Raw genomic sequence first — 17,943 nt, forward strand, 5'->3', positions numbered from 1 at the left:
GAGGTTACCAAAATAGGACACATTTGATGACTTAATCATCTGAAGCAACCAGCAGCTAAAATCACATCTGGTCAGTTTATCTAATGAGAACAAAGGCAGGATTTCACTGCAAAGCCTGGTGTGATATACTGGCTCAATTTTTGATATACTGGCTCGATTTTTCATGCTATCTTGAAGACAAAAGTTCAGGTCTGAATAGGGAAATATTTAGACATACTTGCATGAGGCAAACACTTTCATGTAGTTTATTAAAGTTGCTTCTTTTTCCTTTAATGCTTCTTGGATATCAAACATTGCTTTAAAAAAAAAAAAAAGAATAAAGGAAGACCATGAAGCCTAGGCAGGAGGGCAAGCGAGTCGACATGTGAAAAGCAGTGGCTGCCTGCCTAGCCCTGGGTTCCTCTGCAGTCTTCTCTCAGACCAAAGGTGTGTCTTTCTAGATGCTGTCTGCTCACATACACACTTGACCTTCTGGATTCCAGGGATCTAAAGTATTTAGCTGTCGGTTTGGATTTTTGAAGTACTACCAAATAATGACAGGTCAGAGCTGGAGGGCCCTCAGAGAGGGTCCAGGCCACAGCTCCAACTGGTAGTAGGTGGGCCTAATTTAGCACATTTTGTGAGACCAGCACACACAGAAAATCATTTTAATTTCTGGGTACGTGGAGAAGAGCAGCCACTCTCTCCAGCTCCTCCAGGCAGCCACTGCTCCTGGACTCACACTGAGCATTCTGGCCCCCAAACACTTCTGAGTGCGAGCTAAGATTCAGAGACCAGGACTCGTGACCTAACTGCCGCCTTTCAATCTCTGTCCCTTTGCAGCCACTCTAGCAAGTCTCAGCCTCATCTCCAACAGCCATCTGCCAAAAGTCTACCCACCCCTGCTCAGAAAAATAAAAACAAACATCCCTCTCCCCACCACCCCACAAAAAAACCCCTAGGTGCCTAGGAAAGGAGTTGGTTTTAGGCACTTCTGATGACTGACAGTGTTGGGGGTGTTTTGTTTCCAAAAGGTCCTTGGAGGAGGAGGGGAGAAACCACCTCAGGTCAAAGGAACCCATTTCCGTTACAAACTGAATTAATAAAGCTTATCAGTGCCGTGGCCCAAAACTCTAGACTTAAATACTTCTCTTTTAAAAAAGGTAAAGCTTAAAAGCTATCTGAACCAAAAACGAAATGACCTTAACGGTTCTTTCTCAGTATGTAACATTCTGGATGTACTAACAGGTCACCCAAGAGACATGACCCACATTACCGAGCGCCAAATTTTAAAATAGTTGGTGGGATTAAACAAAACAAAACAAAAGGAGATTAACTCAGAAAAACTGTTCAGCATTTGAAATATCATTTCATTTGCATGATTCAACAAATGCTTTTCCAGGTATTTAAAACACACCTGCAGAAGGAATGCAAGTTGGGCTTTTAAGCACTTGGTGAAAACCTCAACCCCTGCTTTCTGACTATTTCTCTCTCCCTTTCACACAAAGCCTCTTGTGAGGCTCAGGGTACCGTTTACTCTCTGCTGCTGTCACCTTCTGACACCCTTGCCACTGTCTCTAATTCACTCCTTACCTTGCTCAATCTTCTCTCTTTTCACCCTGCTTCTTACAACAATCTTAAGAGATTCCACTGTTTATACAGATGAACATAAAACAGCTTTGTCCCCAAATCTCTCTCCTCCTCTTGATCTTCAAAGACTGTCACCTAGGCTCCATTTAAACTTCTAATTCCCAGAATCCCTTTCAAAGGCACTGGAGTTTTTACAGACTTGATTTCAGAAATCAGACTCCCACTTACTGATTGCAACCCCCTCTCTTTTGACCTTCGTGTGTTCACTCACTCTTCAACCTGGTGGAGACTCCAGCCCCTCAATTCTTCAATTTCTTTCCAAGTCATCCATATCTTTTTGGCTTTTCTTCCTTCCCTAACCAACCTAGTCCCGTGTCTTATTTCCTAACAGGTTTCCCTACCATCTGTTCTTTTTGTTCCTGAGTTCCTTTCATAATACTACAGCTTAAAATTATAGTATTCTTTGATGAGACTTATTTATGATTATCTGTATAAGCAGCAAGCTCCTTGAGCAGGAACAACTGCCTTGTTTAATATTCTCTCTTTAGTGTCTAACACAGTACCTGGCACTAAGCAGATGTACAATAATAAATATATACTGAATAAATGAAAGGCAGCCCCCCAAAATGCTTAAGATTATGAAATTGTGCCTCTGGATGCTAGGGCACATCCAAGGCCTCAGTCACAGAGGTGTCAGAGATGACAGCAGCAACAGTGAATTGACTCGGCTAGGCAGTTAACACCTACAGATCCGCACCCCGATCCCCCCCACAATTTCTTCCCCTGCCTGCTCCAAACTCTCCCTGCTCTCCTCAAGTCCCATCGCAACTCCTGCTTTCGTCAACTCTCCAGTTAACCTAGTCTTCTACACCATCAAGAAAATGGAGGCTAGCTAGTGTGATTGCTCCCAATTAATTTCCCTCCTCTGCAGACTTATCTCCTTTCTCTGACCTGAGAGGATGATGCATCCAGCGGTCAAAAGTCAACCTTTTGACAGCATCCAGCATCCTTGACCCCATTTCCTTGTCTCCTAGTTGTATCAATTGGTCACCCTCTCTCGAGTGACTTCTTCTTAGCCCAGAAACATGCTCAGGTCTGTTCTTTCACATCCTTAAAACAAAACCCTTACTTGATCTTGTGTTCCTTTCTAAGTTCTCTTCCTTTATTACTGAAATTCTTTAAAAAGGAGTCTATACTTTGTCTCCATTTTCTTCCATTGCAGTCATTTTTCCTATTGCCATCTTGCTTCTCTCCCACCTCTGAAAGTCCTCCCCATCCAAGTTTGCCAGTGATTTCCTGAGTGATAGATCCGAAGGACAAAAATCCTTTAGTCTTAGCTTAACACCAGTTTCTGCTTTTCATTTAGCAACTGGAGCCCTGACAGGCCCTAGCAAATCACATTCTCCTTTTTAAAAGAGACTCATTCCTCTTGGCATCTGAGACACTGAATCCCAGTTTGAGATCCTCTGCCAGATATCCTACCGTACCTGACTCACCTCTCTTACAACAGACAGATCGTCTGACCATCACAGTGCTTTGAAACTCACTGACAACTAATTATACTGAAAAATCAGAATTTCCAGCTTCTCTTGAAAGATCAGAAAATCTGAACACTTATGTCCACATTCACACCTATGAACAACTGGCCATGGTGAGCAGTGATTGCCCTTTTGGACTTCACATGATGGTGAGTGAAGTTTGCTATGGAGCAAAACTGAGCAGAGTTACAGAGAGGGCTGCTGTGTATATCTGTGCTATAAGGTATGCTCAGGGAATGTCTCTCTGATAAGGTGACATTCGAGCAGAGATCTGTAGGAAGTAAGGGAGGGAGTCGTGTGGCTGTTTAGGAAAAGAATTTAAGGCAGACAGAGCAGCAAATGCAAAGGCTCTGACGTGTACTTGGCTGGTTTGGACCATAGCAGGGAAGTTAACAGCACTCAAGTGTGGTGAGCCAATGACGTGTAGAAAAAGATGAGATCAAAGAGACAGGGAAGGGCAAGTGACATGGGTCTCAGTGTCTCTGCTTCATATGGGATTCGGCTTCCAAGGCACTCCAGAGGAGATGTTCTTTGGCTAGTCAAATCCAATGGACGCTGTTCAGTCCTCATCTTTCTTGATCATTTGACTTTGTTGATAACCTTCTATCTCCTAACAGTCTCACTTTCTTAGTACTGCTACTATGCTTTTTGTTTGGGGGCTCCTAGTCTTTTCCAACCTCTTACATATGTCATCTTTGATCATTTCCTTGTCATTCCTCTTTCTGTTCTGTATATACTCTTCTGATGCCTTCTCCAGCCCACCTTGTCCTATAAAGGATGACTCCTGACTAGTTACCTTACTGATAGATAATAAATTACCCTAAAACTTGGGAGCCTAATGCAATAAAAACCACTTATTACCTCACACAGTTTCTGTGGTTTAAGAGCCCAGGAGCAGGGCTTCCCTAATTTAGGTCCAGTGGTTAAGAATCTGCCTTGCAACGCAAGGGAGACTGGTTCGATCCTGGTCCGGGAAGATCCCATGGGCCTTGAAGCAACTAAATCTGTGTGCCACAACTACTGAGCCAGTGCTCTAGAGCTCACGAGCCGGAACTACTGAGCCCACAGGCTGCAACTACTGAATCCCACATTCATAGAGCCTGTACTCCACATCAAGAGAAGCCACCGCACTGAGAAGCTGGTGCACCGCAACAAAAAGCCCCCACTGGCTGCAACTAGAGAGAGCCCAAGTGTAGCAACGAAGACCTAGCGCAGCCAAAAAATAAAATACATAAATCTTAAGGGGAAAAAAAAAAGGGTACAGGAGCACACCAGCTGGGTGGTTTTGGTTCAGGGTTTCTTATGAGAAGGCAGTCAACTGAAGCCTAGTCTGGAGGTGGGAAGATCTGCTTCCAAGACTGCTCCCTTATATGGATATTGACAGGAGGCCTCAATTCTCTGCCCTGCTCGAGTGACCTTATGACATGGCAGCTGTCTTTCCCCTGTAAGTGATCCCAAGGGGAATAAGGCAGAAGTGCAGTGATTCATGACTTAACCCTGGAAGTGACACACCATAATTTCTGCAATATCCTAGTTACATAGATCACTCCTATTTAATGTTGGAGGGAACTATACAGGATGCAAATACTGGGAGCCAAGAATCACTGGGAACCATCGTGGAGGTACCTCACATCCCAAATTGGTTCTCTAGCTCACATTTATCACCAAAGCCCCAGACCTGTACCACTGGCTTTCTAAAAAAATGTCAGTCACTCAGTCAGGTCTGACTTTTTGCGACCCCATGGACTGTAGCCTGTCAGGCCCCTATGTCCATGGAACTCTCCAGGCAAGAATACTGGAGTGGGTAGCCATTCCCTTTCTCCAGGTGATCTTCCTAACCCAGGGATCAAACCCAGGTCTCCTGAATTGCAGGCAGATTCTTTACCATCTACTGCTGCTGCTGCTAAGTCACTTCAGTAGTGTCCGACTCTGTGTGACCCCATAGATGGAAGCCCACCAGGCTCCCCTGTCCCTGGGATTCTCCAGGCAAGAACACTGGAGTGGGTTGCCATTTCCTTCTCCAATGTGTGAAAGTGAAAAGTGAAAGTGAAGTCGCTCAGTCATGTCCGACCCTTAGTGACCCCACAGACTGCAGCCTACCAGGCTCCTCCATCCATGGGATTTTCTAGGCAATAGTACTGGAGTGGCTTGCCATTGCCTATAGCTATTATTTGTTGATGATAATGGGAACAACTTGGCCGTTACTTCACAAACTTTTTTTTGTTGAAAACCTGAAATCAGGTATGATGGCATGTCCATCAAAATGTTCTGTTCGGGAGTTATGTGATGGAAGTAGAAGTTTGTGGAAGCAGTTTGGTGCTGGCTCTGAGTGTACTATGAAGTAAACTTAAAGATGCTGTAATGAGCATTTATTGAGTTCCCACCCTGTGCTGGGCATGGTGCCTGACACTTTACAATCACTATCTCGCAATAACTCCATGAATAGAAGTTATTCTTCCCATTTCACAGAAGAAAGAAAGGTTTGGAGGATAACTTCCCTAAGCTAACCAATTACACAATCAGCATGACAAAGCAGGGGTCAAATTTTGGCCTGTTTCCAAGTTATGTTGTTTTGCTTTGTGTTTTGAAACTCTACTCTATGACTTCTTTAGCAGTTCGAGTTCTTTCTTTGCCGGTTTTGTACAATTCAGGCCCACTGCAGCCTACCCAGGGTACCGGCAGGGGTCCAAGAAGTAACTCAAATTATCAGAAAACCAAGGTTTTATGTTTTGGTTTTATATTAAGTAAGTTCAGTGCTAATTTACTGCAACCTTACAAGTAATTCTCAAAATTTACTGGCCAAAAAGTTTAACCCAGTCTGTAAAAGAAGTCTATCATCTTGCTTGTCTAACCAGTTCTTCTATAGTTCTCTAACTTAGGCAAAGAAAATTAAATAATTTGCCAATAGACACTCTTTTTGGGGAGGGGAACAGTGACACATGGCATGCAGGATCTTAGTTCCACGATCAGGGATTGAACCTGCGCCTCTTGCAGTGGAAGTGTAGAGTCTTGACCATTGGACTGCCAGGGAAGACCCAGCAGGTACTCTTAAAAGTCCCTCAAAGATACTGATCAAATAAAGATACTGATCAAACTACCAAATAAAGAGAAATAGAGAAAGCATGTCACAAGTACGCTGACTCTCTTTTAAATCTTCTCCCTGGTTTGCTTTACTATCCACTGTACTGTCTGATTTTTTAAAGTCTTTGGGCAAATCCTTTTATTGTATTTGTATGTTTTAATGCACATTACAGAGCCTCCTGGCATGCACAGTGAAATCCAGGAGGAATGCTGTTACCAGTGCTTAGGTTCTGAGACTTACCTTTTACTAAATAGTAATACTAGTGGTGATGATGAAGGAGTGAGAGGAGGGAGAGAATGAGGAGGAGAAAAACACAGCAAAAGGCAAAGTTCAAAGGACAATTTAAGGAGCTGTTAAAGAAATGGGAAAAGAGAAAGTAAACAACAGGCAGTCGCCTTAATCAACTCATATTTTATAACAGATCTGATGTTGTTTCCTACAGTCTTCCCTCTCACAGAATCATCACAGAATTGTATCACCAATACAGATGAAAAATGTACCCTATTTTTCCTTGCAAATTTATTAAGCTTTCTTGATACTTCATCTAATTTTAATAATTTTTCAAATACACTAGATGTACCTTTTTAGATAAACTTAGGAAGAAAGCAATGACCTACAGCACCTTCTTCCTTATTTTCCAGATAGCATTCATCAGAAATCAGAGGGCTAGGGACCAAGAGATCACACAGTGGTATTTTGAAATACTCCAGTACGCAATATGAAGCAATGAGAATTCCAAATATTTGGATTTGGAAAAAGAGGAAAATATTTAAATCAAAATGATCCAAGAGTAAATTTAAATTTCATATGTGTTTAAATGTGCTGGAGGAAAAAATGATAAATCATCACATACCTGCTCCAATATAGGAACAATCCTACACCAGCTGCCTAGATGTTTTTAGGTACTGCCTGAGTTAGGTCCTAGAACTACCCCATGATGCAACTCAGGACACAGGAAAACATAAGGAACAAAATGATTTTTAACTGCCAGGGGCAATTCTCTTTTGCACAGTGATTGGAAGGAAAGTTGCAATTTTTTTATCTTTTCACATGGCAACAGATAGCTAGCAAGGCTGTATGTAAGTCTTGCGGACTTTTTCAGTCCTTAGGGGACCCAACATACCATAGAGGGTTACCCTTTAAATATCTAAGCACAGGGGACCACAGCATGTCTAACAGAAAGGTGGCTAAAGGTACTCTTTTTTTTTTTTTAAAGTTTTCTTTCTAAAAATTTAATTAATTACCTAATTTTTATTTATTGATTTGGCTGCGCTGGGTCTTACCTGTGGCGTGTGGGATCTAGTTCCCTGACCAGGGATCGAACCTGGGCCCCCTACATTGGGAGCTCAGAGTCTTAGCCACTGGACCACTAGGGAAGTCTCTGAAGGTATTCTTAAAGGTGCAGATTTTTTTTTTTCCTTTTATGGGGGCTGTATGAATTGAGCCTGGTGGGTTACAGTCCAAAGGGTCACAAAGAGTCAGACACAACTGAGCACACGTGAATTTATATGTTTATTTATATTTACAATAAATACTGATATATGGACTAACTTGTTATTTTATTTACTCAGTTTTTGCTTTTCTTGTATATTTCCTTTCTTCTCATCTACCATGGTAAAGAATATATTTTCTATTTTTACATGCTTATCTTAACATTTTAATAAATATATTTAATTCAGCAAATCAGTATTTCTAGTTTGTAGATATGTTTTTTCCTACTCCAGGCTGCCATGGGGTGGGCACAGCATTTTGTACATTTGCATTTGAAAATCAATATACTTTAAAACAGCAGTTTTTAGACATTAAGAAAATTAAGAAGTCTACACATATACATCTCACTTTTAAAGATGAAAGTCGGATCTTAGCCATATTCTAAAAACTACTAGGATCTAGGAAATGAAAAATAAGAGAACTAGGACTCACTGACAAAATGCTGATAAGCTGCAATGCCCTTTCGGTAACTCAACACCAAAAACCAAAAGATGATGCTGGGATCAGGGGGAAGAAAACAGGGAAGTGGCAGAACGACCAAGCATCTGAACTTTGGCTTAAGAGAAAGTATATAACCAAGCAAAAAGTTATGCATGTAAAGAATGGGAAGGTAGGTACCACGGCAGGAGTGAAAATGGCTATTTGTAAGAATGGTGGCTTTGAGGTGGCAATTTCTTTTTGCAAATATCTTTTAAATGATTCTTATCCTGTGTTTTTAATTCTAAAAAAGGACCCCAAAAGGGAGGGGAGAGGGCAGTACAGGAAAACACACCGTGGGAACACAGTCAAGCACACAGATGTTTTGCGTAAGCTGTGTTTTCAGAGACATCTACCACTGTAACGAGACTTGAAAAAGTCAAGCTGTCCTCAACAAGTTCTCTGAAGTGATGGGTGGGGCTTGAGAGAAAGTGAGCTGTGATGAAACCAACAATTAGTACCCTCAGGGCTGAGAAAGCCGCAGTTTCTTAGATAAGTTCCTCATTTTATTAGCCACCTCTCTGCCCCAAAGGCTTTGCCATCAGCAATGTCTGCTAGGCAAACAAGGATGACCCAAGCTGCCCTTCTGTCCATTTCAAGTGATCGAGGTTCTTTGTCAGCAGCACCGCTATTTCTTTGCAGAGAGCTTCTCTCTCTGTGATAGAAGAGAGGGCACAACCTACTGTATAAAAATCTGAGTGGGAAGCAAGCTGCCCTACTCCTCCCTTCTTGTTTCAATTCCAAATAAAAATGCTTATCATGTACAGAAAAATTCATGTAAAGGCAAAGATAATACAATCGTTCACTTGTTCCACCGCCCTGCTTTGGTGTATTGTTAAACTTTGTTTCTGTTTAATGAGATGTATATTCCTAGGTCTACACACTCTTGGCTTTTTTCATGTGTAAGGCAGTGAAAGTTCACGCACACTGCTTTATATAGTGCCCAGTCTAATACTATGTATGAAGTATTTAACAAATGTGGTCTGAAAATGACAACGGAAATGATGCTAAAGACTCACGTACACTTTGAAGCCTAGTGAAGTATGAAAGTCACTCACTATAAAATCTCTGAGTAGCACTGACATATATATGCACTAGGTGTGTGCATACTCAGTTGTGTCCGACTCTTTGCAACCTTATGGACTGTAGCCCGCCAGGCTCCTCTGTCCATGGAATTCCCCAGGCAAGAATGTACTGGAGTAGGTTGCCATTTTCTCCTCCAGGACTGGGGGATTGACCCATGTCTCCCGTGTCTCTTGCATTTGCAGGTGGATTCTTTACTACTGAGTCACCTGAGAAGCCCAACATATATGTACTACCATGTATAAAATAAGACAGTTAGCAGGAAGCTGCTGTATAACACAGGAAGCTCAGCTCCGTGCTTTGTGGTGACCTAGAGGGGTGGGAGGGAGGGGGGCTCAATAGGAAGGGTATATATGTATACCCGTAGCCGATTCACACTGTTGTACAGCAGAAACTAATCCAACCCTTTAAAGCAATTATTCTCCAATTAAAAAATTAAAAACCAAAAAGAAAACCTCTTCTGTACACAGGCTGTGTGAGTATTCTTCTTTGCAGCCTTCCATCACTCCTGACACAAAGAAGGGAACTTCTAGTCACAGAACTTTCAACTTGCAGAGTTCTTACAACGTTCTAGCTGGTGTTCTGTCTTGAACTTCCCTTTTCTGAGAAGTTGAGTGTGCTGGATGGGTTACCGTCCTGCATCTGCCTTCTGAGGGAGTTCACTACAAAAGATTTAGAAACTTCTTATTCAGGCACAATAGCCTCTTCTAAGCCCTATGTGAGCTCCCTTTATTGCTGACATGACAATGGAGCTGAAAATCTGTAGGTTTATATAAACTTGGTTGGCTAAAGCTACCCAAATTGCTCATATAATTTTACTATATGGTGGAAGAATAAGAGGCAGGGTTGCAGTAAATATGGACAGAGGTTAAGTAGGTCATAGGTTGAAAAGGTCTTATATGACTTGCCAAAGAATTTGGACTTTAACCCTGAGGATGACAGAGATTCAAAGTTTGCATTACCAGAAAGATTCTTCTAACTACAGCATGGAGAATGGACTGGAAGGGGTTGAGACTTGGAGGGAAACAGATGTTACTTTAGTGTTCCACGCAAGAAGGAGACAAGGTAGTTGATCAGTGAGCTAACAGGAAGGAAGAGAAGATGGATATCTTGGGGATATTTGTCTAGTTTATTTTTTGGTACAGATGGAAATTTTACTTAAAACCTAAATTGTAAGAAAGTCTAAAAAAGAAAGATTTGATATGTGCCAATTCCTTGCAATCCAAGAATATCTTTTTCTTTTGCACCTCCTGATTCTTCAGACAGACCCTTTCCTTTAACAAATCTCATTGCTTTACAGACTCACCCAGGAGGGTCAAAAAAAAAAAAAAAAGTCTTATTTACATGGATATTAACTTTTATACCACCTGCTTCTGTTCAAACTTTTCTCAAAACAGGTTTTTTTCTTCACCATCTCAACTTTCTCTTGTTTTACTTTGTTAATCCTCAGATTTGGAGATCAAATTTGCCTTAACCTATCTGCCAGCTGACAGCCCATCATCCTGCACAAGCCAGGGAAACTTACAGGCAATTCTTCCTCATGTCACTTTGTTATCACGCATGTCTATATCATTTCCTGCCAGGCACCAAACTTCCAGAATCAAGGAAGAACAGCTGAGGAGAATGCTTTTACACAAAAGACTTCCCTCCTTCCTAATCCCCTACTCAACGGATATGACAGTATACTGATGATACAGTCAGGGGTCAAGTTAAACGGAAGATAATGCAACTAAGTTCTAAAACCACCATTTTCAACCGATCATAAAGAAAGCAAGGTTAACTGTTTGCACATAATATAACAAGCAAAAAATGAAACAGAAACCAGAAGCCGACTTCAATCAAGAGAAGGCAAGTGAATTTTACAAATTCATCTGTATTACATTAGAACAGGACATCAGTGAAGAACTGCTAGGCCAGTAATACTAAATCTCTTTGGCTCTCAGTTAAATTAAGTTAGCCATTATTAAAGACAATCTATGAGAAGACAGCTCTCACAGATAATTAATCTCCTCATCTCTAAAACCAATAGTTGTATAAAACATAGCTCTGAAGAACTTAAAAAGAATTTGTATTAAAGATGAACCACAGACTAGCCAGAGGAAGGGATCAGAGCAAACCTGGGGAATCTACCTAAATCACAGTAAAGCTGGCATGTTGTAACAGCCAGCTAACTTTGTTTCTTATTTCTCTTCTATAAGTGGGATCATAACACTAAATAAGGTGTCAGAGTAAACAAAGATAAAAAAATTGTGATGAGGTGGCTGTATCAAATCTTTCTACAGATAGATTTCCAATTCTCAGGTCATAATTTCATTGAATTGGAGGAGGCAGCAGGGGCACACTTGGCCAGGACTCAGCTGACCATGATTTTCTAATCTCACTTTACACCTGGTTCGGTGCCAATGAGTCAGTTTTAGCACTTTAGGCAGATTCTCTATTTATAAAAGAGAAGGTTATTATCTCACCTGCTGTTTGGAAACATGTAAAGGTAGAGAGGAGGAAAAAGCAAGGGACTCACAGGCGACCTAGAGTTCTTGCTCTGTCACCACTGAATTGTATAATATGATGTGAGGCAATCATATTTCATTTTTCTCAAACAACATTACAAACTCCTAAAGTTTGTAATTTTAGGAGATTATCACTAGCAACTGTAAAAGCATTCCATTAGTTCAAGAGGAGATCACTTTATTTTTATTGTATTAATCAGTCAAAAAGACCAACTAGGTTTTTCATAGCAGAAATAACTCTCAAAGAATTCCCCTAAAAGGTTAGGACACAATGGGTTAGGTCATAACAGCACATTCAGTTCAGTCGCTCAGTCATGTCCGACTCTTTGCGACCCCATCATTCACAGCACGCCAGGCCTCCCTGTCCATCACCAACTCCCAGAGTTCACTCAGACCCACCTCCATCGAGCCGGTGATGCCATCCAGCCATCTCATTCTCTGTCGTCCCCTTCTCCTCCTGCCCCCAATCCCTCCCAGCATCAGAGTCTTTTCCAGTGAGTCAACTCTTCACATGAGGTGGCCAAAGTATTGGAGCTTCAGCTTTAGCATCAGTCCTTCCAATGAACACCCAGGACTGATCTCCTTTAGAATGGACTGGTTGGATCTCCTTGCAGTCCAAGGGACTCTCAAGAGTCTTCTCCAACACCACAGTTCAAAAGCATTAATTCTTCGGCGATCAGCTTTCTTCACAGTCCAACTCTCACATCCATACATGACCACTGGAAAAACCATAGTCTTGACTAGACAGACCTTGGTTGGCAAAGTAGTGTCTCTGCTTTTTAATATGACGTTAAATCCTATAGGCTTCTCCTTCTTAGTTACCAAATAGTTAATCTGTTCACTGGATTCCTGCTTCCACTGGAAAATTTTTCTTCAAATGGAATCCCTATCCCTCCCCTATTCGAGTGTTGATCAATTAAAAAAGAAAAGGATGAAAAGATGCACAAACTTTCGTCACTAGTTGACAGAAAGTTTGTGCAAGGTTTCTAGAAAGTTAAAAACTGTCCGAATTATATACAGACAAGTTATTATCCTAAACTACATGAAGCTGAGGCTTTATCTTTGAAACTCTGAAGAAATGTTAAGTTTTGGTCAATGAAATAGAAAAGGAAACCGCCCCTTAGGCATGTTTTCATGTGGAATGAACTCCTGGTTTCTTTCTGAAGTGATTCACTTCAGCTTTTAAAACAAATTTTTTGGTTTAGTGCATAAAACTTTTTACCCAAGGAAGCTGAGCAGCTGGAAAAAGCATCTTTACCTATAGGCAGAACCAGAATAGTTCTGTTTCTTTAAATATAATTGTAACACTAGTAATGAAGACCAGCTAAGGTCATTCTACTGTCTCTTTCCATATCAGCCAAGTCCACACCTCGCTATATTTAGACAAGGTATGCATGCCCCACTAAAGATAGGAGACTCAGTCCTAGGCTTAGGGTCACAACAGTGGGGTTATTTCCTCAGCTGAGGGGGAAAGACACACACAAAAACAACCTTGTATTGATGCATGCATTTCTTGGAAACCAACAGAACAACCAATGCTGAATTTTACTTCACTGTGAACAGAAGTATAACCTCTAGTATATAACCTCTAGAACAATCTCTACCATACATAACTTCACCGTAGTCACGACTAAAGCAAAGGTAACTCACTAGACAGGACTGGTCACCATGCCTCAGCCAAAGAGCTGTCTAGGTCAAGAGGGTAAAATATTCCAGGAGCCGCTTGTTCTCCTGGGAACTGGAACAAATAGGTTTCAACCTGGGAATTCCCTGGTGTCAAAAACACCAGGGTCTGCCTGGTATAGTCCTCCAGCAGGGTCTAGCTGACAGCTTCTTAGACCATCATCCAGGAAAGAAAGAACCAAACAGGGACAAAACTGACTTGTGTATTTAAAAAGAAAGCTTATGGAACAGGGATTTTATAGTAAAGATTGTGTTGAACTGTGTCAGGGACACGGTAATGCAGGTAACAGAGGAATCTGCTTGGGTGGACATATTCTATAAGGGGACCCTAAACCTGGAATCAAAACAAAGAGCCTTAGGAAAATATCTTAAAGAAAAACACAACTGCCCTTGAAAGAAAGCTAAGAAGACCCTAATAACAATCAGATGTTTTTAGTACCTCCCCAACTGTCAGGGAAAAAAATTAAAGAATTCAGTAAACATGCTTCTGAAATGTAAGTATAACAAATAGAAATCTATTTATTTTGATTCAAAGGAAACTGCACATTGCAATTATGAACATTTCCACTGCAGGAAAGATAAGCAGATGCTGGATGTTTTCCCAAAGTTTTTAGTGTCACTGAAGAGGCCTACATTTTTTTTCAGTTTCATGGTCAATGCTAAAAAGGCAACATTTAGAATGTATTTTCTCTTCATACACATTTGAACATTTCTACAGTGACATATTTAAAGAACAGTCAGTAAAGAGAAAACAAACATACAGCTTATATACCATATTTGTATATTCATTTTCTAGTATATACTTCTAAACTAAAAGCAACAAAAGATACATATTTAATATTTTAAATAGGGTGAATTGTGAAAAAACTCTATTCTTGTTTCCTCTGCATTAAAATCCTACTCAATGAAAAATAGCTGCATTTAAATATTCTCAGTTCAGTTCAGTCGCTCAGTTGTGTCCGACTCTCCGCGACCCCATGAATCACAGCACGCCAGGCCTCCCTGTCTATCACCAACTCCCAGAGTTCACTCAAACTCATGTCCACAGAGTCGGTGATGCCATCCAGTCACCTCATTCTCTGTCGTCCCCTTCTCCTCCCGCCCCCAACCTTTCCCAACATCAGAGTCTTTTCCAGTGAGTCAGCTCGTCGCATGAGGTGGCCAAAGTATTGCAGTTTTAGCTTTAGCATCAGTCCTTCAACTGACATGGAAATAATCCTTTTGGAGGAAAAAATACTAAGATTTAAATAAATAGTTTCATTTCTAAAGGGTGTTTAATTTCTAAGAGAGAGAAACTGATCTCAATTTTCCCGTGGCTTTACATGCAAAATGCAGATTTTTTTTTTTGGCCACAGCAAAGATGCACTGAATTAAGGCCTAAATAAATAAATAGCGTGAGATGGCAAAAAAACAAATATGCCACATAACATTTGATTGCTCACAGTTCTAAGAATTCATAACTATACATTGTAGGCTGTGGAAACTGGCATTAATAGCAAAGAATGGTTTAATGGGTTGGCGAATTCTTGACCCTCAGAACACAACACAAACAGCACACTCATTCCACTAAATATCTAAGCCCAGGGCAGCGGTCCTCAAACCTCTCAACAAGCTCTTTATAATTTAATAAGTATCTGGATTAAATGTATTTAGAAATTCTCCTAATTCTTCTGACAACTTTCCTTCAAAGCAACAACTTTAAGTCATTTCTGCCTTCCTAGACAGAGTGCAAAGGACCAGAAATATTGTACACCAACACGGCTTCTCTGTTTACTCACCAAATAGGTTGTGACTATTTGCTGAAGAATACAAACATTCAGTCTTTATAGCAATACTCCAAGTTTTGTTTAAGCAAATACCATTCTTAGATTATCTACTCCAAGATTATCAGAGAGAGAGAATTCAAAAGGCTGCATAACCCTCAATAGGGAGAAAATGGTAGGTCAAAGTCTTTCACTGTGGGAAAATTATGAGTGTTTGTTTAAAAATGGATAAATGAATTTCACTGGTAAGGTTAAATAGCTTAAAAACACCTTACTTAATTTCTAAGTCAAATGCCTACAATCTACTTCAGGCTCTTAATTTGGGGTGAGGGCAAGGTCATTACATTCCTTTGAGGATTCAGTGAAAACTATGGCTTTTTCCTGAAGAGAAATAAATGTACTAATCATTGATCTACAGATTCGTTTTTTCAAGTGATTTCATTGTATTCATGAACTTAGTCTAAAACTCTGGATTAAAAGAAACTTCATTAATAGTTGCCCTGAAGAGATGGGCAATTGGGAATCAAGAGTATCCACCTCCCACCCTGTCATCTTTTAGCAGATAACAACTCGGCTTTAACAAGAGGCAAACACTGAATGACTGGTGCCTGGATTTAACTTTGAAGCCACAGGAAACCCACATGAATAGATAAGGCTGGGATTTTCTAAGGGTCTTCTATTAATATAATACTTTGGGCTCCTGCCATTCTAAAGCACACAACAGGCAAATCCTATGAAAATACCCTCTTACCTGCCCTATAACGCTGCCTCCTTGCCTCTGGAAATCCCTCTACAACCAACTTACTTATATCACAAAGATTCCCAAGCATTACGCTGAAGTTTACCTACTGAAGCCCTGCAGTACCAGATACAAAAGGATTTCAGCACAGTAGAAGATTTTGGACAAGATTTTGAAATTCATTAAAGTCAAATCTGACCAGTGAAGTTTTGCATTTCCTTCCCTGGTGGCTCAGAGGTTAAAGCGTCTGCCTCCAATGCGGGAGACCCGGATTCGATCCCTGGGTCGGGAAGATCCCCTGGAGAAGGAGATGGTAACCCACTCCAGTATTCTTGCCTGGAGAATCCCATGGACGGAGAAGCCTGGCAGGCTACAGTCCACGGGGTCACAAAGAGTCGGACACGACTGAGTGACTGAACGAATGAACGAAACCTGCTGGATACTCTGGAACTTTTTAATAGCTACCCAGAGCATGCTATTTCATGCAGCATGCCATGACAGTCCTTATATTCTAACAGTGTGAACAATCCAACATCACTAATACATTAAACATTGCTTTATGCGCTCGTGACTCAGCATGAAGGAAATGACTAGTTTTTTTTGATCTCATCATTTTAGAATCCATGCTACATGGGAGAGAGGATTAAAGGCAAGGTATAACTATCATGAAGGCTAGTGTTTAAGTTAACAATCTTTATCTGTTCCTATTATGTCCATAAATAAAGTTGCCACATATTGTTTATTTAGATTGCCTGTCATACCTAAGAAATTATTTTATTTATTTATACCAAATGTCTACCCTTTAATTTGCGGCTCAAAATTTTATCAGTTTACTGACCATTTTCTCTAAAGCAGCACTCCTTTCAGGTTACTTTTCATTTTTTGTTTTGCTTTACTTTTTCTTTATAGCTGTATCATAAGCTGATTATTTACAATAGTTTATTTACATTCTGGAATGTAAGTTCTAAGAGCTGAGAGTCAGTCTTTTTGGATCATTCCCAGTGCCTAGAACATTGTAGGTAATCAATACATGAATGAACAGGTATTTGCCAAGTAGAGATACAAAATTAATCAGAGGCAAATACAGCACAGTAAAAAAGCATGAGATATAAACAAGACTTGGATGTTAGTCACTGCTCTTGAATTTAATATTAGTTACATAACCTGAACAAGTCATTTAATCTCTTTGAACATCAATGTCTTTCCTTTAAAATGATGCAAAAATATTACTTCAAAGGGTTATAGGCAATAAAAGAAGTAAAAACTTGTTGCAAATATTAATGATTATATCTCAGCAGTTATTTTTGGAAAACTGGCAGAAAATTCTGTAAATCAGATCAATTTGGAGAAAGTAAGTTACTCTGTTACCTAACCCCTGGTCTTGCAGAACTGCAGAGGCAGAATGAAGTAGTAAGGAAGCACCACATGAGAAGGATGGACTGGAATCTCACTTACCAGCTGGCTGACCTTGAAAAAAATCTCTCAACCTCTCTGAAGCTTACTTTTCTGATCTACTGATATAAAACGTGTGTGAGGGGGTGGTACCTCAAAAGTGTAATTGTTTGAATCAAATGTTAATTATGAAAGCACTTTTTAAATTTTAACACAGAACATTTAATTTTAGTTAAATCGATTACCTTCCCTTAGAGAAAATTCTAATCTTGTTTGTTTCACCAGCAAAATGGAAGGAAATAGTATTACAGAATGTGTTCACATGGACTACAGACAGAGTATACGTACTCCCAATTCTTTCTGCAAGTTCTCCGACTTTGGTGAGAGGATGGAACAGAACAGGAAAAGAAAGAAAAGGAAGATAGAAAATGGAAAGCGGAACAGGTTTAGAAAGACACAAATTAGTAGCAAAGAATAGGTAGCAAGTGGAATAAGTAGCAAAGTTCTGACCAACTGTGAGTCTATTTAATTTCATACCCAAGGTCACAGCCCATTTCATGGATGTGTGACTTGTGCAGCCACATTAAGTCGGTGCTTAAAAGGGCCTTGCACTTGATTC

The 17,943-nt window shown here is 40.4% G+C and overlaps 1 protein-coding gene across 5 annotated transcripts in view; it reads right to left on the bottom strand.

The window, feature by feature from the left end:
• SSH2 (slingshot protein phosphatase 2) overlaps positions 1-17,943 on the bottom strand; it is a 252,391-nt gene that overhangs the window by 68,237 nt on the left and 166,211 nt on the right. The window lies entirely within an intron of this gene.

This window comes from Moschus berezovskii, chromosome 20 (assembly GCF_049115385.1).
Source record: "Moschus berezovskii isolate FMDL1 chromosome 20, NW_MosBer_1.0, whole genome shotgun sequence".
Taxonomy (NCBI): Eukaryota; Metazoa; Chordata; class Mammalia; order Artiodactyla; family Moschidae; genus Moschus; species Moschus berezovskii.